We start from the raw sequence: 21082 nt of genomic DNA, 5'->3' as shown, positions 1-21082 counted from the left end.
AGTAACATGGCTTGACTCGCACTGGGGCTGCTGTGTATCCTCTCTGGCTTCCAGCCAAGATCACATTGGCAGACTCAAAGGGGCCCAATTTCTTTCCCTTCTACCTCCTTTCTCTCTCCTTCCCCTGGTATTTGGAAATAGGGCTTTCTGTGTACTGGTTTGTTCGTTCCTTTCCTTTAGCTCTCTCTCCCACCCCCCCTCCACACACACCCTCGATTTCTAGGTCATTGCTGCTCTTAAGACTTGTAGCAATCGGAACAGGGCTGGTTCTATCAATGATGCGTGAAGCAGACTTAGAGTCCCCGCCTGGCTTCCGCTGCCCTTGTGGGAGCAAAAGCTGATATATGTTTGTCAGTAAAGTCTTAAGTGTAATTCAGACAGCTGGAGAAGAAAGGAGGAAGAGAGTCCTTTCCTGGCTGTTCTTACTGCACTGGAGCTGAGAGCTATGGGAAGCTGGTGGGAGTTTTAGTAGGATGGGATGGGCCTGTGGTTACTAGTTTTTGCCAGGATCATAGGCCGCTTCACACAGAGTAGTGGCAGAGATACTGACCTACATTCTTCCTTTTGAAGGTGGTGGGGTATGTGTCTATATCCTGGTTTATCTTTGAAAAAAAAAAAAAGGCAGGGGAGGGGTGGGGGAGGAGGGTATTCATAAAATGTTGGGTATTGCCGTGGAAAGAACATAAACCCAATAAAATTTGTGAGCTTCAACCCAGAGCGGGTTGACAGAAATTTCTGGCTTGAGGAAGACTTACCTGTGGCTAGCTAACTGCAAGAGTGTGTATGATCCAGGCTAGCCAGAGATCAGAAAAATAAGTTCCCTTTTAAGATGTACAATAAGAACCAAGAAGTGGCCAGGCACTGGTGTCTCATGCCTGTAATCCTAGCTACTCAGGTGGCTGAGATTCAAAGCCAGCCCAGGCAGGAAAGTCAGTGAGACTCTTATCTCCAATAAACCACCAGAAAATTGGAAGTGGAACTGGCTCAAAGAGGTACAGCATTAACCTTAGAGCAAAAGAGCTTAGGGACACCCCAGGCCCTGAGTTAAAGCTGTGTCACCGACCAAAAAACAAAAAAAACCCAAGGGGTTGGGACTGGCTCAGTAGTAGAGTGCTTGATGCATTCCTCAGTACCATATGAACAGAAAAAGCTAAAAGTGAAACTGGGGCCAAAGTGGTAGAGTGCTAGCCTTGAGCAAAAGAAGCTCAGGGACAGTGCCCAGGCCCTGAGTTCAAGCCTCAGGACTGGCAAAACAACAAAAACCCAAGAAGTGGTGATGTGATGTGGCTTATGTTTTGTTTTTGTTGGTCCTAGGGCCTGAGTGCTGTCCCTGAGCTTTTTTGCTCAAGGCTAGTGGTCTACCACTTGAGCCACAGCTCCACTTCTGGCTTCTGGGATATATATATATATATGAATTGCATCAGTCCCAACTACTCAGAACTGAGATCTGAGTGAGTGTGTGTGTGTGTGTTAGTATAGTGAACACAGGCACTGGTGGCTCATGTTTATAATCCTAGGTACTTCAGAAATTTATCTCCTAATCAGCAAAAAGTTGGAAGTACTCAGAACTGAGATCTGAGTGAGTGTGTGTGTGTGTGTGTGTGTGTGTGTGTGTAGTGACCACAGGCACTGGTGGCTCATGTTTATAATCCTAGGTACTTCAGAGATTTATCTCCTAATTAACCAGCAAAAAGTTGGAAGTAGAGGTGTGCCTCAAGGGGTAAAGCATAAGGTCCTGAGTTCAAGCTCTAGTACTGGCACATACTTACATCTGAGTGTATATATAGAGACAGGGAGAGAGGGGAATTATCCTGACTACTGTGGGAGAAGAAAAAGGCATAATTGAGGGGGTTTGGGGTGTTCCCCCCCATACTGGACATTGAATCAGGGTGTCACACGTATTAGGCAAACACTACTGAGCAATATCGCTAGCCTCTATTTGCATTTGTATCCTAAATATCTGTTTAGTGAACTGATAAGTGAACCAGGCAAGGTGCTGCCTTTCTGCTTTCTTGAGAACTGAGATGGAGGTAAACCGTGGTACTTTTGCACTGAGGGAGAACAGGCTTCTGCAAAGGAGGGCACTTCATCCCACTGTCTTGGCGTAGTTGGTAAGCATTTATTGGCCTCTCAGCTGCATAGAGATCACTCCCTCTGATGTCAGATGTTGCTTGAGGCAGCCTCCATGTGGCTTCAAGGAAGCTTCCACTGGGGAGTGAGATCTACAGGCTAGGAAGGGGGGAGGCCTGCCTGAGTGTTACCTAGTGTTCCCTAGAGATTGGCCAGAAACTGCCTGAAGGTAACAGGATTTGGGAAGGAACTCGCCTTTGATAGCTTAACTTTTTCATTTTTGGAGAAAGTTGTGGTCTCCCAGGCTTACTGAAAAGGAAGTATGCTGTAGCTCAAGTGGTAGAGCGCTCGCCTTGAGTTGAAGAGCTGAGGGACAACGCCCAGGCCCAGAGTTCAAGCCCCACGACCGACAAAAAAAAAAAAAAAGGAAGTATGCACTCCAGACAGCCTCTGTAGCTGGGCAAAGGTATGCCTTCTGGTCTCCCCTTGATTCCAGGCCCAAGGCACTAGCAGTAGAAGCTAATTGAGTGCAAGAGGCAGGGTAAAGACTGAAGACTGGCAAAAGGAGAGCCAGCTCTGGTTTTTTTTTTTTGTTGTTTTGTTTTTTGTTGTTTTTTTTTTTTTTAAGCTCTAATTGAGTTCTGAATCAGCCTCACTCACTTTGATCCCTCCTCTGTTTCCCACACTGCCTGGAAGAGCTAGATCAGCATTTTATAACAAGGGTGCGCCTAGCTCCCCACACCGGCCCCCCCTCTCCTGCCGCTCTCTGCTGCCGCCATCCACTGCTTGTCTCCTTCAGTTAAGATAATGAAGATGCTGAGAGATAAAATGTGTATTTAATAAGGGTGGGGGTAGGGAGGCGGAAAGGGGCAGCCAGGGCCTTCCCTAGTTTGGGGCCTGGCCAAGACTCTAGCTGAAAGCAAAGCTAGAGTAAGACTTGGCCCCAGGGTGTGGGGGTTTCTGGGCCTCCATCCAGCTGACTTCACTGCCTGCTGTTTGCCCTAAATTCCCCACCTCCACTCTCACCCCCACACTCCTTTCTCCCCTTTTCCTTGTTCCCAATGGGGAAAAGGAAGCTGGCTTGACTTTTCAGGTGGTAACTTGGCCTTTGGTGTGGTGTCCCCCAGCCCCCATCCCTCAGTCCAGTGTCAGCTGCAAGGTCAGGCTAGGGCAGCCCCCTATAGCCTAGGCCTGTAGAAGCTGTGGGTTCACAGTGGGGGGTGAAAAGCTGCAGTTAATGAAGACCAGCTGCTTGTCTGGGTTCTGCCTACAGCTAGCTGGAAGCCAGCTTTTAGTGGTGGTTAGAGGTGGGGGAGGAGGGTGACCTCCATCCTGGGCACAAGGATATCCTGTGGCCACTGAGCCATCCTTTGCTCAGAAGAGAGCAATCTTATTTCCCCCTTCCCCTAACTGCTCTTGATGAGCTTTATAACTGTAGTGGTGGCCCAGCTGAGATCTGAGGATCTCCAAGCCCTTTTGTAAACACTCATTAGCTGCCTGGGAAGCACCCAGAGCCCTGTTTAACAGCTGGGAGAGAACTGAGGCACATTAGGGCGAAAGGCTTGACCTGAACTCACCCCCAAGGACTCCACCCTAGGGCCCTTTATCCTTGTCCTTGCCACCCAGCTCCTTTCCCCAGTTCTTTCTGCTAGATGGAAAGCAGTGGAGTCATCATTATTGCCCTCTCCCCTTCTAGGAAGAGGTTAATGCTGTCTCCCTTCCCTCCAGTTCCTAGACTTTTGCCCCCTCACCCCATGACACTTTCCCTTCTCTGTTGCTGGGGATAAGCGCAATTCTTCAGCATGTTCTCAATCCAAAGCTGGGGCACTGATGGCTCACACCTATAAGTCTAACTACTTAGAAAACATCTGACGCATCTTGGTTCAAAGCCAGCCCACACAGAAAAATCTAAGAGACTCTTATCTACGTCTAACCAGCAAAAAGAGAAAAGCAGAAAGTAAGGATGTGGCTAAGTGGTAGAGTACCAGCCTTGTACAAAATAGCCAAGTAAGAGTGCCAGGTCACAAGTTCAAGTCCTAATACTTAACAAGAAGGATACAGGACCCTGTTAAAGGCTAGGTGAGGCTCCTCTTGACCCCTAATATCTACATCTTGTTCTTCTACTGATGTGCCTTTTTTTTTGGTCGTGGGGCTTGAACTCTGGGCCTGGTCGCTGTCCTTCACCTGTTCAGCTCAAGGCAAGCAATCTACCACTTAAGCCACAGTGCCACTTCCCATTTTCTGAGTGGTTTATTAGAGATAAGAATCTCACAGAGGTGCTTGGAAGGTGGCTCAGTGGTAGAGTGCTTGCCCTGCATGCATGAAGCCCTGGGTTTGACTCCCCGGCACCATATAAGCAGAAAAAGCTGGAAGTTGTGGTGTGGCTCAAGTGGTAGAGTGTTAGCCTTGAGCTGAAGGGCTGAGGGACAGTGTTCAGGCCCCACAACCGACCAAAAAAAAAAAAAAAAAAAAGAGTCTTATGGACTTTCCTGCCCAGGCTAGCTTTGAATGGTGATCCTCAAATCTCAGCCTCCTGAGTAGCTAGGATTATAGGTGTGAGCCACTGGCTCCTGGCTTGATGTGCCATTTTGAATTAAGAGTGCACGTTTTGCCACGTGCTGGTGGCTGATATTTGAGGATCAAGGTTCAAAGCCAGCCTGAGCAGGAACATCTGTGAGACTCATCTCTAATTAGCCACCAGAAAACTGGAAGTGGCACTGTGGCTAAAGAGGCAGAGCGCTATCCTTGAGCTGAAAAGCTCAGGGACAGCACCCAGGCCCAGAGTTCAAGCCACACGATTGACCAACGAAAAAAAGATTGCATGTATCCCAAAGACATTGGTGTTTCCAGCCCCACCTGCTCAGACTCATGTATAAATCTATTTGCCCATGTAGGCTAGTAAGCCTGGGTCATCTTGCCTTTTTTATTAGCAAACAGGATTTTCTAGGGATGGTTTCTAATTAGGGATAGTGATGTCCCTTTTCCCAAAATTTTTAAAGCTAAATATAGCTCAGCAGGAGTGCTAGGTAAAGCTTAACCCCATCTCCAGCATCTCAGCCCAAACCCATTGGCTCTAGGGCTGGCTGGAAGAAATATCTCTTTCCTCTTGTCCCATGGTACCCTGTCTTCGACTGAAGTCATCTGTAAACGCGCTGTGTGTTTAAGACTAGGTACTGTTCCTGCTCCTATCCCATGACTCAGACTCCTGTTTTTCTTCCAGTGGATTATTTTTCCCCATCCATCAGCTCTGCACCCTCTGACCTGGGGCTGATAGTAGAAGGCTGGGAGAGCCTGAGAGTGGGCTTTAGGACCCAACGGGAACCTGTGCTTCTTACAGCAGCCTAACCCAGAAGCTGGGGGGAATCCTGAATCGAGCTGAGAGGGCTTCCCCCGGTTCTCCTGGGAACCCCATCGCCACCCTGCTGGCACACACCTGAGCAGGTAGGATGTGCACACACCCCTTTCCCAATTCTCCCTTGGCTGCCTTTTGCCTGGCCCCTCTGCTTCTGATCTTGCCGTTTTTTTTTTTTTCCTCTTACCCAGTTCAGGCTTTCCCCATCCCTCCGACCCCACGGCTCACTGTAGTCCTGGGAGGTGGGACCCTGAGAACAGTGGGGTGTCTGAAAGCTCAAAGCCCCCGGCCCTCCCGCACCCCTCCTGCATTTCCCCTCAGGCAATCTCCATTCTCTAGCTAAGAATGCAAAGTGTAGGGGAGAGGTCTTCCCAGGCCCTGTGCCCTTGTACCCTCCTTTGCTGTATTCCCTCGTACCCCTTCCCCCACTCACCTAGATGAGAGAATTGGCAAGAGCTGGGGTAATAGAGCCAGCTGGGGAAGAACCCAAGAGGGGAACCTCAGCCTTCTCCAGGGATTTCTCTCTTGCTTTCTCTCAGCTTCTCAGCCAAAGAGCCCAGGACCCTGCCTTACTCCTTACTCACCTTGTAGGAGCTAATGTCTCTTTCTGGGTTCATTGCACCCTTGGAGAGAGAGGGCCTGGGCTTTGCTGGAGGGTAATGGATGTTATAAGCATTTTGGCGACCTTTTCCTCTAGGGAAAGTTCTTTCAGCTTAGCGCCACCCCCCATCCCTCCTAACACCTCAATGCTGACTGTGAAAAGCCCCCTCCCCCCATGTGCCTGCGTGTACAGAACGTGTGGCTGGAAGATCTATATGAGTTTTGGATCTCTTGAGTTTTTGCATGCATCTGAGGGATCCCTGTAGCTCAGGCCAGAACAGGCTCAGTCCAGATGGCTGGGGAAGGGGGTGTGGACCAGATTGGGGAGGTCTACCAGCCATGCCAGCTCCCTGGGTTTTTTGGCTTTCAGAGCCTCAAGCTCCTGGTGTTACCCCAGAGCTGGGAGGTCCCCAAGCTTGTGCCTTCCTGCAGGCCTTCTGGGAAAGGGCTTGCATTCATGCACCTACTGTTTACAGTGACTTATTCTCTCTTCCCCCTCCCCCCCCCCATGGTGGGCTGGTAAGCCCTGCTTTCTAAAGATCTGGGGCATCTCATTCTGGGGTCTGGTATAGGAAGAGTGGTTATTGTCTGAATCACCATATGTGTCTCTTGCCTGGGGGAGGGGTGGTGGTGGTGGTAGTGGTGGTGGTGGTGGTGGTGGTGGTGGCAGGCTGGGGAAAAGGGAGATAGAAGAGACCAGTCACTTTTTGAGAGATACCCTCCTCTGGCTGTCAGTATGTGGTAGGGGTGGTTAGCACATTGCCAGTCTGGTAAACTGTCAAGCTATGGGATGTGCTCTTGTCTTCCTCCATGGCTCCCAAGGTCCTCTGAGGGTTGGTAGTGCCAAAGGAAGCACAGGAATGAACCAGCTGGGACCCAGAGATCAGAGCAGGGGAAACACAGCAGGCATCTGAGGCCCTGCCTGATAACTTGATGACAATGTCAGTACCTCTGACGCTGACTAGAAGGAAGAGACAGCAGGTGAGAGCCAGGCTGGCCCTCTTCTCCCTACTCCCACTTTCTTTTCCCCTCTTTGTCAGAACCCAATACATTCATTCTTGGAGGAAAGGGCAAGTGATGCAGTGGCTTTCAGGTTTACTTCTGCTCTTCATCTAAGGAAGAAAGTGGGGGTTCTGGGTGTGAACAGTAGACCTGGAACCAGAAACCTGAAAATGACTGAAATTCAGCTGGAGCACAGAGGGTGGGGGTCACTGTGCATCAGTACACAGTCTCCTCTTTCTCTAAGCCTCATTCTCTTCCCTCATTTGTAAAAATCTTATCAGTACCAAGCTGAGCCTGCCTATGGGGACACTGCCATAAAGACCCCACCTGGTAATGTATGGTAAAGCACAATGCAAATGGTAGTTATGGCTGGAGGGTTCCAGAATGGGATTCTCTTATTAAATCTAGGTCAGTCTCTCTGCCTTCAGTTTCCTTTCCCTGTCAGGCGTGGGGGAGCCCGGCAGAGTTGTTGCTCCCCTGAGGGCTGCAGAATTCACCCAACACAGATGTACCAGCACCCTTGTGGTCAGAGAGTACACATTTCTCCATCAGGTGCTTCCTTCATCTGGGGATCCACAGCTTCTCCCCTGAGCTCTGTCTCCACCTTCTTTCTGCCATCCCTGCTCTGCGTCCTTGTCTCTGTCTCTCCCCTACCCAGTGGCCTCCTTGTCCGGCTCACTGGGCAGCAGCCCTAATCCGATTCGACAGCTGAGATATGTGTGGCGGCTGAGAGCAGGGGGAGGGAAGCCAGTGGGAGGATGGTGTAAGGGCTGCCCCTGGCACTGCCCAGGCCTCTTGAGCACCACCTTGAGCCTGCTGACTCCTCACTTGGCTTGGTCCCAGGGAAGGGGTGCCAGAGGAAGCTCAGGAATGAGCCAGCTGGGACCTAGTGAACAGGGCAGGGGAAACACACCCAGCACCTGAGGCCCTGATTAATACTTGATGGCTTTAATGCCAGCACCTTTGACTGACTAGAAAGAGGGGACAACAGGCACAAAACTAGGCTGGTCTTCTCTTCCCTCACTCCCACCACCTCACTTTCTTTTCCCAGTCTTGGGCTTGAACTTTGGGCCTGAGAACTGTCCCTGAGTTTATGTGCTCAAGACTAGTGCTCTACCTCTTGGAACTACAGCTCCATTTTTTTGTTTGTGGGGGGAGGGGTGATTCATTGGAGATAACAGTCTCACAGGACTTTCCTGTCCTGGCTGGCTTTGAACCACGGACCTCAGATCTCAGCCTCTCTGAGTAGCTAGGGTTACAGGCATGAACCATGGGTGCCTGGCTCTTCTCCCTTTCTTGTTACCTTTTCCTGTCCAGCCCTTTGGGCCTCAGCCTCCTTATGGGTCACATCTGGGAGCTGCTGGGGGCGCCATGTGTCTGCCTCTATCTCAGGCTGTTTCCTCTCCAAGGTGTTTCTCTTATTTATTCTCTGGGCTGGGTGCCAGGACTCCTGGGTTTCCCGCCTGCCTCATGGAACAGGCTCCTCTGCAGGTCTTGGAAGAGTCACTATGCTGGTTTCCTGCCTCTTGTATGGGGAGGATCTCCCCTAGGCCTGGGTGGTGTCAGGAATCCCAGCTGGGATGAGGAGAGGGCATTGTAGCCCCTGGCACCATAGCACCCAGGCTTCTCTCTCCTAGCCTCTGACTCAGCTCAAAGGCAACTCATGCCAGCCTGGTAGGCATGACCTATTCTCGTTTCTATCTTTATGTGTGGGTGGCCAACATCTACTGTCCTCTTTATTTTTTCCCATGGTATCTGGGGGTGACTATCGAAACCCCTATGTCTGTACCCACATGTTTTGGAAAACGGGACTGGCATCATTGAGGCTAAGGCAATATTTTGTCTTCCTTCCAGCTAGGCCAGGATGAAAGAAACTGGCACAAACTTCTCCGCACCAATTCCCTCTGCCCTCAAAAGACCAGCCAGTGGAACCAGGCTCTGCTTCCCTGTGCCCACAATGTGGTTGGCACTGATTTGTCAGAAATTGGGAAGGTTTCCCTCTAGACCACTTGCCTCCTTTCTCCTCCCGCAGGGCAGGGGCAGCTCTGTGACTGTAGGCACTTCTGGGCAGGCCTCCCCCTAGGGAAAGGGGTGTAGGATGCCCCTGAGATGGCCAAGTTGGCATCCGCCCCTGGCTGGAGTGCTGGACAAGGCTCTGAGCTGGGAGTTGGTGGGGGAGGACAGGGCATGGGCCTCCCGGCCCCCCCTCATTTCCTGCTCTTTGGGCAGCTGTGGGCGAGAAAGGCTGCAGGGACTATTTTTAGTCGGTCTGTCCCCTGGCAGGAGGGACGTGCAGAAAAGCACGGGGAAGCAGAGGGGCTGGGCAAGGTGAGGGTAAGCAGGAAAGCAGAGAAGTAAGGAAGGGATGAGAGGTGGCAGAGAAGTAAGGTAGGGGGGAGAGGTGGCAGATAGAGGCATGATGGGCAGGGATAGGACCTTGCTGATAGGAACCAGACCAGGTAGATAGGCTACCCTGGGTGCAGGAGTCCTGGGACCCCCTCCCCCCCAACCAAAGGCTCTCTGTCCAAATTCACTCAGAGCTGGACAGCGCCTCAGACAGCCCCTTCTTGTCATTCAGGGGGAAATTGAGGCCTAGAAGTTGGACATGGCTCACCCTAGGACCCTCAGCTGGTCACTGGCTGCATTGGGACCTTGACCTAGGCTCCTTGCATGGCTCTTCTCTGGTCACTGTCCCTTATCCCAGCTCCTGGTGCTTCTCCCCTCCTGCAGCAAGGAGGGCCTGTGGCCAGGCACACACAGCCTGTTTCCCTCTCTGCCTGTTTGTGCAGGGCCTCCATAAACCCTGGCTTGGTTTGTTTATAAGTCTCCATCATGTGGAGAGAGTCAAAGTCCAGGCTGGAAGGAGGTTGAAGTTGGGGTTTGTTTGGGTGGCCTGTGGCCACTGGTGTGAATGGAGGAGGTGCTGGATAGGTTCCAGTCCAGTCACAGGCTGGCAAGCTCCGAGGTTCAGAGACACCTTACAGAAGGGACATCTTGTCCACCTGCCTGATTTTAGAGACCCAGAGAGAGCCATGCATTTGTCCACAATTGCAGTGTGAGCTAGGGGCAGATGGAGGACAAGAAGGCAGGTCTCCAGAATCTTCAGAGCCCTTGACTTTTTTTTTTTTTTTTTGCCAGTTCTAGGGCTTGAACTTAGGGCCTGGGCACTGTCCATGAGATTCTTTTTACTCAAGGCTAGCACTCTACCACTTGGGCTACAGCACCACTTCTGGCTTTTTCTGTTTATGTGGTACTGAAGAATAGAACTCTGGGCTTCATGCATGCTAGGCAAAAACTCTACCATTAAGCCACATTCCCAGCCCCAGGACCCTTAGCATTTTTGTTTGTTTTGATGATACTGGGGTTTTCTGTTGAGGGCTTTGCCCTTGGAGGGGCAGGCTTCAACTACTTGAGCTATACCTTAAGCTCTTTTTGCCTTAGTTATTATTGTATGTATGTATTTTGGTGCCTTCCTGGGGCTTGAAGGGCCTGAGCACTGTCTTTGAGCTTTTTTTTTTTTTTTTTTTGTCAGTCCTGGGCCTTGAACTCTGGGCCTGAGCAGTGTTCTTCAGCTCTTCAGCTCAAGGCTAGTGCTCTACCACTTGAGCTACAGCTCCACTTCTGGTTTTCTGGTGGTTTCTTGGAGATAAGAGTTTCACAGTCTTTCCTGCACAGGCTGGCTTTGAACCCTGGATCCTCAGATCTCAGCCTCCTGAGTATCTAGGATTACAGGCGTGAGCCACGGCACCTGGTGAGCTTTTTGTTCAAGGCTAGTACCCTATCACTTGAGCCACAGTTTCACTTCAGGCTTTTTTTGGTGATTGATTGTAGATAAATCTCACCAACTTTCTTTCCTGGGCTGGCTTTGAACTGAGATTCTCAGATCTCAGCCTCCTGAGTAACTAGGATTATGATGGGCTCACTGTAGTTAATTTTTTGAATAGGGTCTTGTGTTTATGTCCAGACTGGCCTAGGTTGAGATTGTCCTATTTATGCTTACTGTGTAGCTAGCAATAATAGGCTTGTACCACCATGCCCAGCTTTTTATTGGTTGAGATGAGATCTCAAGAACTTTGTCACTCACCTAGTCTTAAACAGAGATCTTTCTGATCTCCACAAGATTAAAGATGTGAACCACCAGTCTGGGTGCTGATGGCTCATGCTTGTAATCCTACTATTCAGGAGGCTGAGATCTGAGGATCTTGGTTCAAGGTCAGCCTGGGCAGGTAAATCTGTGAGACTTTTACCAGTTAACTACCAGAAAACTGGAAGTGGAGCTGTGGCTCTCAGTGGTAGAGCACTAGTCTTGAGCAAAACAGCAGCTGAGGGACAGCGCACAGGCTCTGAGTTCAAGCCCCAGGATCAAAAAAAAAAAAGTGTGAACCACCATTTTTGGCTCCTGAGCCCCTTGTGATCCCCTTCCTTCCATATCCAGGACCCACGGGTCATAGTGGCTATTTGCTATCCCCAGACCCCAATGAAGGAAAGGAGCAGGGCTGAATAGTCGGGGAGAATAGTTCTCCTTTGAGACCTGGAGGCAGGAACCAGTATGTGGGGAGAAACCTCGGTGGGGAATTTGGTGGTCCTCTCTCTCCCTGAGGGTCATTACAGTACACTTAGCCACAGAGAAAGCCACTCTTGGTCTAAGAAGAGACCAGTGCCCACTGGCTGGTCCTATGTAGCCAGATGTGATGCATCCGTCTCCACCTTCTTTCTTCAAATTAGCTTCAAATCCAGCTGGGATAAGATGTTCCAGACAGGCCTTAATCCAACACCCTTTCCCCTACCGTGCCTCCTGCCACTCAGCTTCTCCTGTTCCTCTGCTGCCCACCCCCTCCCAAGCAGCTCTCAGTGGGTCACAAATTATGGTACAGGAGCCCCTCCCCTCTCCACCCAGTTTCTCAGTCTCTGGGGGGGGAGGGGCTGATTTATCATGGGCTCCCCTCTCTCCACCCCCCCCCCCCCCACATCAGGCCTGCTGCAGTGTGTGAGAAATCAATAGTGCAAATGGATTGAGGCTGTTCAGTCTGTCAACTCCCCTTGGGCCCCACCAACTCCACTGGGACTTGTGGAGTTACTCAGTCCCTTCATCTACATAGACACACACACACACACACACACACACACACACACACACACACACACACACACACACACACACACACACACACACACACACACACACACACACACACACACACACACACACACACACACACACACACACCTCTCCCTAGTGGTAGTGGTTGTGGACAGAGCATTGAGCACAGGAATTACTCTTTCTGTCTGTCTCTGTCTCTTTCAATCTCTTATATACTGGGCTGGTCATAAGCATGACAAATAGTCTTGAACATTTATTTCCTAGTCTGGGTGGAGTGGGGGTGGAGGGGCTCAAAGGGCAGTAGGCTGCCAGCCAGGGGTGGGGAGGGAGGCAGGTGGGAGAGGGAGATGGGCGGTGGGAGGGAGACTAGCTAGAGGAAGGATTGGGTGACAGCCCACCCCATCAGCTCTGGTAACTCAATCCCTGCACCCCACCTTCCTGATTTCCCTCCTGCTCAACAGCTTCAGCAGCTGCTGGCAGAAGTGTGTGAGTGCATTTGGGGGAGGGAAGGGGAGAAGAGGGGCCATGAGGGTAGGGGTGTTGCCAGGACATGTTAAAGGAGACTCACAGCCTGGGTACAACTTGGGTGGCAGGAAGAGGTGGAGCAGGTAGAGTGGGTGGTGAATGATGGGCAGGGGCTAGGCTACAAGGAGGCAGAGAAGCCCAGGGGTCGCAGGAAACTTGTTGGCACTGGGGTGGGGCCTGGCCTGATGGGAGCAGTAGTAAAGGGGCAGGGACAGGCATAGTTCAGGTTCACTCTAGGAGTCTGAGCCCTGTCTTCACTAGGGGGCACACGTAGCCAAAGAGGGCACAGCTTGCCCCTGTCCCTGATCACTGGGCCATGCCTGCCAGGCAGTGCAGTCCCAGGGTGGTGACTAAGTCGCTTCTGTCCTAAGGCTGGCAAAGTGCCAGACTCAGCTCTTCTCGGTAGGTGAGTCACTGCCCTGGCATCTCCCCCGGATGCGGCTGAGTCACCCAGCCATGCCTGCTAGGCAGGTGGGCACCATGCTTGGGGTGGGAGTAGAGGGTTATGTATGTAGCCCCCAGTACTTTCTCTGATCTCTCTGGCATGTCCCAGCCCCACCCATAAAACCTGCAGAGCCAGGTCAGGATGATGCCTCTGTCTTGTGTGTTTGTATGTTTGGGTTAGAGTAAATGGAGAAGGAGAGGACTGTGTTTGAATCCCTGCTCTGTTATTGACAACTGTACAACTTGGCAAGGCATTGACTTTTTGGCCTCAGTTTACTATTCTGTACAATGGAAACAAGAACCCTGATCCTTCTGGATGAGAATTCCATGGAGTGGACCCATGGTACACACTTGTGGCGGGAGCTCCTGTTCTGTTCTGATGAACTGGGAGGATAAGGAGGAAGAATCAGTTGAGATTCCAGAGGTCTCCCAACCCAGCCTGCCTCCAAGTGGTCTTGGGGGCGGTGTGTGTGTGTGTGTGTGTGTGTGTGTGTGTGTGTGTGTGTGTGTGTAACAGCTGTTTCCTAGCCCCTTCTTCATACTCTAGTTAATCCTCCCCTCCCTCCTTCCCTGTCCTGGAGCTTGAACTCAAGGCCTGGCCACACTGTCCCTGAGCTTCTGCTCAAGGCTAGCATTTTACCACTTGAGCTACAGTTCCACTTCTGGCTTTTTGGTAGTTTATTGGGGATCAGAGTCTCACAAAGCTGGGTGCTGAAAGAAAGAAAAAAAAAAGAAAAAAAAAGTTTTATAGACTTTCCTGCCCAGGCTAGCATTGAATTGAGATCCTCAAATCTTAGATCTCAGCTTCCTGAGTAGTTAGGATTAGAGGCATGAGCCACCTGTGCCTTATGAGCTTTTTTTTAGGCAAGGTCTTACTATGTAGCCCAAACTGTTCTCTAACCCTCCATCTTCCTACCTTACCCTCCTGAGTGCTAAGATTACAGGCATGCTGAACTATGCCCTGTTTAATACTATTCTTTTTTTTTTTTAACCCATTGTGTACCAGTATTGAACCTTGAACTTAGGGCATGAATGCTGTCCCTTAGCTTTTTTTTTTTTTTTTGTCGGTTGTGGAGCTTGAACTCTGGGCCTGGGTGCTATCCCTGAGATCTTCAGCTCAAAGCTAGTGCTCTACCACTTGAGCCACAGTGTCACTTCTGGTTTTCTGGTGGTTAATTGGAGATAAGAGTCTCACAGACTTTGCTGCCAAGGTTGGCTTTGAATGGAGATCCTCAGATCTCAGCCTCCTGAGTAGCTAGGATTACAGGCATGAGCCACCAATGCCCAACTTTTTTTTTTTTTTAATTTATTGCCGGTTCTAGGGCTTGAACTCAGGGCCTGGGCACTGTTCCTGAGCTTCTTTTGCACAAGGCTAGCACTCTACCACTAAGCCACATTCCCAGCCCGTGTCCCTTAGCTTTTCACTCAAGGCTGGTTCTCTACTACTTGAGCCACAGTTCCACTTCTGGCTTTTTGGTGGTTAACTAGAGATCAGAGTTTCAAGGACTTTCCTGCCTGGACTGGCTTTGAGCTGCAATGTTCATATCTCAGCTTCCCAAGTAGCTAGGATTACATTCATGAGCTACCAGTGCCCAGCTTTAATGCTGTTCTTTAGGAGTTCCCACAGGCAGGCTATGAGAGGGAGACATTATTTGTTCTAAGTGTAGGCTCTCCTAGGCTATCATCTATCTTTGTTGACGACTGAGTGCTGTCACTGACTTGTGCAGAGTTGTGCTCTCTAGCAGCTTCCTGTATTATAAAAGAGGGATCCTTCTTTTGGGAACCCAGTGGCTTGTTCCTTCCCAACTTCTCCTGTGAAGAGAGGATAGGAGTATCTTTCACACAGAGCAAGGCACCCCAGGGTCTGTGGCTCTTCTCACCTTTTATTCTCTTACTGTGTCTTCCCTGAGTACTCTCTTCTCCTGCATCAGGGTCTCTGGCATATGAGAATGGAAACTGGATTGTGAGGCCAGCACAGCTGGAGTTCAGCTGTTGCTGTAGATTGAAGACTTCTGCATGGCTCCCCCCCTCCCCCACCCCCTGCACTACCACCTAGGGCCGGTTCTTGCTTCTTGGAGTTAAGCTTGAGAAGGTCTGGACTTTGGACAGGTGGTATTGGGTGCCTGGGGTAAGAAGGGAGCTCCCCAATGGTGTGTAATATGTAGGTGTATACACAAGGTGCTTGTCTGCCACCCTGTGGGAGGTGGATTTGTGTGTGCATCCATTTCTTTTACTCTTGTACACATGGGCCTAATGCTCTGCTCAGAAGTGTGCCTCACCCTTGCTTCATGCCCTTACTTGTGTGCCATGTCTGTGCTGGGTATGCATAAATATGTCTTGGGGGTTGTAACACACTAGGTACACTGAATGTGTGTGTGAATAGTATGCATTTGTACTAGAACGACATCGAGTCCAGGAGTCTGGCTATAACTGAATCTATGTGCTAGCCAGTGCTGGTGGCTCATGCCTGTAATCCTAGCTACTTAGAAGACTGTGATCTGAGGATCGTAGTTCAAAGCCAGCCCAGGTAGGAAATTCCATGAGACTCTTTCTTATCTCCAGTTAATCACCAAAAGGCTGAAAGTAGAGCTATGGCTCAAGTAGTAGAATGTTAGCCTTGAGTAAAAAAACTAATGGACCCTGCCTAGGCCCTGAGTTCCAGCTCTAGTGCTGACACACAAAAACAAACAAAAGCCAGGAATCTATTTGCTGGCAGGTGTATGTGGTAGACAGTGGAGTAGAGGGTTTTTTTTCTTTTTTCTAAACAAAGACATTTTCCGTGCTGGCCTCAGCTGGTAGAATCTAGGCTAGAAAGAGAGACTAGTGGGGACTAGAGGTAGCCTGGTGGGCCAGGGCCCTAGGTTAGTTGCTCACTAGGGTGGGGCCTCTACTGTGGTAGGGCTTAGGCTGAAAAGCCCTTGGGGGACCACTGGGGGGGAAGGGGTTAAGCATCAGCGTTCACATCTGGGAGCCATTGGCGCATTCCAGCCTGCTGAGCGCATGTTTGCGGATGGATCTGGACGGGACAGGGCGGGAGGGGCTGGGCAGGCAGTTCGCACCGGCAGACGGAAATCCAGACTGGAGGGGGAGACAGCTCTGGCCCAGCGGGGAGGGAAGGGGTTTGGGGAAGCGTTGTACCCCTTCACGGGCCTGGCAATTTCCCCTTGTGTCAGACCTCAGGGCAGAACATCCCGCGAACTCGGCCTTGGGCTACCTTCCAAGGCTGGGGGCTAAAGCCAAAAAGACAATCAGAGACTTAAATTCTAGACTCATCTCTGCAAACTATGGACCTGGCGCCGGCTCCGGGGCCTTTGGTCCTGGCCTGTAAAAGCAAGGGCAGTAGGACCCGACTCTGCCGTGGGTCTGGCTGAGCCTCTCTTTACTGGGGTGGAGGCCTGGGAGTGTGGCACTTCCCTTTCCAGCGGGAAGTCCTGTGGGGACACTTGTGGCCACTTACTTGTGGCCACTTTTTCTGCCTGGGGAACTCAGAGAAGGGGCTGTATCATGATGAATCCGCCCATCTGCCCCACAGTGGCAGCTAGCAGTGGAGTCCTGAGCCTCCCAAACAGAACAGCAGGCTGGGGAGAGGACTCATGGCTGTGTTGGCGGACTGGGGTCTGTAGATGGAGTGATTCAGATCCTGTCCAGCTACAACATGAATGAAAGCTTTCCTGGCTCCTCTAGCCTTGGCGAGGAGAGACGTTTGAGTTGGAGAAGTCTTTCTAGTATGGAGGGGTGCTCCTCAGGTGCCCCTGCTGGAAGATCCCAGAGCTACCTTTTTGGAGTGGGGTGTGTGAGTGGGTGGGGGTTGGTGGGTTGGTTAGATTGGGTTAGAGTTCCTTCGACTCATTGGATCTGGAGAGGCGTTTGGTGTTTGGGGAGGATCTACTCGTGCTTTTTTTTTCTTAACATTAGAAAATTAAGATCCAGAGAAGGGAAGTGAATTGCTCAAGGTCACAAAGCTCTGGATGTCATCTGGTCCCTGGAGGATTTTAATAATGAGAGTCAAGGATTTGACAGCTGGGGCAGGAGTCACTGCATTCCGTTTACTTCCGCGTTTCCGTGTTACACCACCTCGTCTCGTCTCAGGTTTAGGTGTGGTGGTGATGACGGTGGTAGTGGTGTGTGTGTGTGTGTGTGTGTGTGTGTGGAGAGAGAGAGAGAGAGAGAGAGAGAGAGAGAGAGAGAGAGAGAGAGAGAGAGAGACCGAGGGGTGTTCCTGTGAGTGTGGGTGTGTAGTTGGGGGAAGGGAGGATACCACACACTGCGGTCCTTTCTCCACCGAAGTCCTATTTCTATTCTTTCCACAGAACTTCACCCCCCCTCCCCCCCTCTCTGAATCTCCTATTCTGGTGCTGAGGGAAGGGATTCTCCCAGATTCCCACGGTCCAGCACGCAGCTGGGAGCGTCTCCTTTAAGACTCTCCCTTTCCAAGGGTCTGTTAAGGAGAAAGGGGCGTGGCCGAGCCCGAGGACCCGCCCCTGCTTCATGATTGGTCGGTGGGCGTGCCGGGGCGGGCCCTCCGGAGGGGGGCCTCCCCCCCCATCCCGCTCCGTACCCTCCGCCCCCCCCTTCTAGTCTGGGGCTCCGGGTAAAGTTTCAGCCTCCGCACGTGACTCGCTATGGCCGCTGCCGTCGCCCCGCGCCCCTGAGCCGCGGCCCCCCGGACGGCTCCTCTCCGGGGACCCCCGCACCCCTGACGCCAGGCCCCGCCGCCCAGGCGCTGGGTTAGGACAGACGCCTCGCCCACAGACACCTGGACGGGGTCCGTCCCCCCCTCCCTGCTTCGAGGTAAGCTCTGCCCGGGAGATCCTGGGGCGGGCTGGGTTCCCGCACGCCTCGGGGCACTCGCGGCCCCCGCTTCTTGGGATGAGGCGCTGCGGGCGAGGACCGGTGCCAGGCGGTGCTGACGGAACCCGGGGTTTCCTGGGCTTCCCAGCCGGCCGCCGCCGCCGCCGCCGCTCGGGTGGGGAGTCCCGTCTGTCTGCGCCCGCCGCCCGCCGCCCGCCGCCGCCCGCCGCCGCCCCGCGTCTCCGCGCGCAGCCTTGAGGCGTCTGCGGCCGTCTGCCGCGCGTGTCCCCGGCGCTCCAGCCTCGGCCGATCCGCCTCTGGGAACTCCTGCTCCCTCTGCTTTCCTCTTCCTTTTCTCTCTTCAAAAAGGAAAAAAAAAAAAAAATCAAACAAAAAAGGACTTTCAAACCTGTTTGGGGAGAGATCGGATGCCCAACGGACTGGCCTCCTCCCGCCCTCCGCCCTCCCTCCTGTTACCTGAGCCGCCCTGTGGTTTGGGGGGAGAATCAGCCAGGGGGGCCCCCTGCTCCCCGCCGCCCCGAGGAAGCTGGCTGGGGGTGGGGGGCGGGGCCGCTCAGCTGGTGTCCCAGACGGAGTGAGGGGAGCCGCCAGTACTGGGTGCCTGAACCGATGCCGTTTTGGGTGGGATGTTCCTGGATCTCATTACCATGGGGGTTGTGGAAGTCTTTTGGGGTGAGGGGAGGACAGAATAGACTGGCAGACCTCCCTTTGCTGAGGATGTCTGGGACCTAGTGCCACCCACGAGGCTTGGAAGCTGCTAGCCAGATGTGTGTATGTGTGTATTGGGTTGGGGTGGGGGGTGGGAGGCTAGCTATGTCCCTTTTCCTCTCTGGGCACTGCCCTGTCAAGTCTGCTCCAGGAGAAAGGGGGACTGTGCCCCAGTTGCGCTGGGCTGGGGATAGCAACTGACTCATATGGCAGTCAGATCAATGACCACCCCCTCCTCCGGCCCCCAGCCTTGGAGAAGTTTCTTTACCATCCATCCTGCCTTGGGTGGAATGGACGCCCAGTGCACTGCAGTGGAAGGGTACTCCCTGCTCCCACCTGGTGCCAGTTCTACCTTCTGCAGCACCTTTGCCCTCTGTCTGAGTGTACATGTGTTTGTGTATGTTCTCTAAGGGGATTGTTCCTAAGTACATTTCTCCACCTCCACCCAATGTTGCTATTTCAACCCCTCCTTGACCCCCCCCTTCACCCCCACCAGTGGAAGAGGGATTCAGGGATGTCTACCTTCTAGCTGCAGCCATCACAGGGCAAGATTGAGGGAAAGTGAGTGAGTCAGTAAAGACTTACTTCTCAGTTCTTGGTAGGAAATTGGGGCTCAGGCCCCCAAACACCTCCAGGCTAGAATGGATAGGAGCCTGCAAATGAGTCTAGGGGGATGGAAGAAGAGGAAGAATGTACAGAGTTGTGGTTCTTCCTCCTGGAGGAAGAAGAGGAGCGGTTGTAGAGTCAGGGAGTTTGTGGCTGTGAATGATGGTGCACTGGGAGGGGCTGGGACACCACTACTGCCTGGGCGTCTGGGTCTGAAGCAGAGAGGTCAGTAGGGTCAGTCTGGAGTAGGCCCTTGGGAGCTGAGGAGGGTGGATCCATAAGGATGCTGAGGGTGTGAATGCCGAGGCGGGCACTGCAGGAGTTTCACCAGGAGACTCATGAGGCTGCACAGACACAGTGGCAGCTCTGGAAAGACCCTGGGCTGGGAACAGCTTAGTCCTGCTACAGCTCTAAATCTCTGTCTTTTCGGAATGACCGTAAACAGCCCTGCTGTTACTCTGGTACACCTTTCTAGTTCTCCTCCTACTCCTAGCCATGTAGCAGCCTGGCAGGAAGCTAGCTGTAGGCAGCCCCATCCTGATGGCCTCCCCCGCAGGGCACAGTCACCCACACATGCCATGACGTGGTTCCTGCCACCCTGTCTAGTGTGGGGGAAAGGGCATTGAATGGCCTTCAGATCTGTTTTCTGTTTGGGGGACATTGACCCAGACCCTAACGAGTGACTTCCCCTTCTCTTAAACCATTTGGGTTCTGGCTTCTGAGACCTTTTTCCCAAGCCACTCTTTGTTCAGACCGTAGGCTCTTAGAGCTGAGATAGTTCTCTGAACTGTGTAATATGAGGGTGGGGCCTGCCTCTAAATACAAGCCTCACTGCCCAGGCCCCCCTCCTCTGGGAAGCATAAGCAGGGCAGGACCTAGATTCAGCTGGAGGGGGTGTGTGTTGGGGCCTCTGTAGGATCAGTTTGGGAGCGTTGCCTGGGGATCTAGGGTGAGGGCATCTGTGGAAGGTAATCCTATCCCTGTGACAAGTAAGCAGGGTAATCTCCACTCCTAGTACCCCACGCCCCTGTCTGGTTTGCGGTGGTGGTGGTGGTGGTTGTGGTTTGGGGAGTGTGGGAAGCTGGCAGGGCCTCTGGCAAAATGACCAGGGTTGTCTCGATGGAATTTTGGTAAAGGGGTATAGGCACTGATAGCCCTGACTCCCACATCCTCTGTGAGGCTTGCTGTCTACCCCTTTGCTTCCCTCTCCACCCTCCAGCTGCTGGCGAGCCCATATGGTTTGTGGGGGCATGGGCGATGGGGGACAGGGCCTAGATCTGTGTGTGTGTCCAGGGAGTGTTCTGGGAATTGGCAGAATTGGCTGAGGGTATCTGGATGGCCCTGCAGGGTGGGCAGCCTGTAGGACCTGGCCCAGAGTGTGAGAATTTGTCAGCATTGTAGTCGGTGTGTCTGTCCTTGTCTGGCTTGGGTGTGGATGTCTCTTGCTTGTCTAGATCTTGCCTCCTGCTCTGGTCTTCACTCCCCTTCCAGCACTCCCCCCTCCAGCTGGGACTGCCTGCTTGCTCTCTTCTCTCTGCAACTGGAGCCTCCCTTGCCTGTTCCTGGAATTTGGAAAGAAGGAGGAGGAAGAGAGGCAGGCAGGCAGACAGACCTCCCACACTCTAGCCCGCCCGCCTGGCATCATGGGGAAATGAAATAGGTATTATAGAGCTAAGTTTTCTCTGGCTTCCCCAGACCCTTCAGCACATAAGAGCCAGCTCTTACAGAGGGCCATGGGCTGCTCACCCCTCAGGGCATCCTGCTCCAAAGGACCCCTGCTGGACCTCCAGGCACCTTCATCAGCCCAAGGAGCCCATGGGGGGATTAGGCTGCTGCCAGCCTGGCCAGCACCTGTTGCCATC

General features: G+C 52.4%; 1 protein-coding gene across 1 annotated transcript in view; it reads left to right on the top strand.

Annotated features, from left to right (window-relative positions):
- Positions 1-17692: 17692 nt before the first annotated feature.
- The window catches only part of Rara (retinoic acid receptor alpha), a 37544-nt gene continuing 34154 nt past the window's right edge, over positions 17693-21082 (top strand). The window contains 1 exon segment of the mRNA XM_042673934.1: positions 17693-17885. The gene's annotated coding sequence lies outside the window, so the exon portion shown is untranslated.

This window comes from Dipodomys spectabilis, unplaced genomic scaffold (assembly GCF_019054845.1).
Source record: "Dipodomys spectabilis isolate Male_0828 unplaced genomic scaffold, ASM1905484v1 ptg000018l, whole genome shotgun sequence".
Lineage (NCBI taxonomy): Eukaryota > Metazoa > Chordata > Mammalia > Rodentia > Heteromyidae > Dipodomys > Dipodomys spectabilis.
The sequence above is the reverse complement of the archived record's forward strand: the minus strand, read 5'-3'. Positions and strand labels throughout refer to the sequence as shown.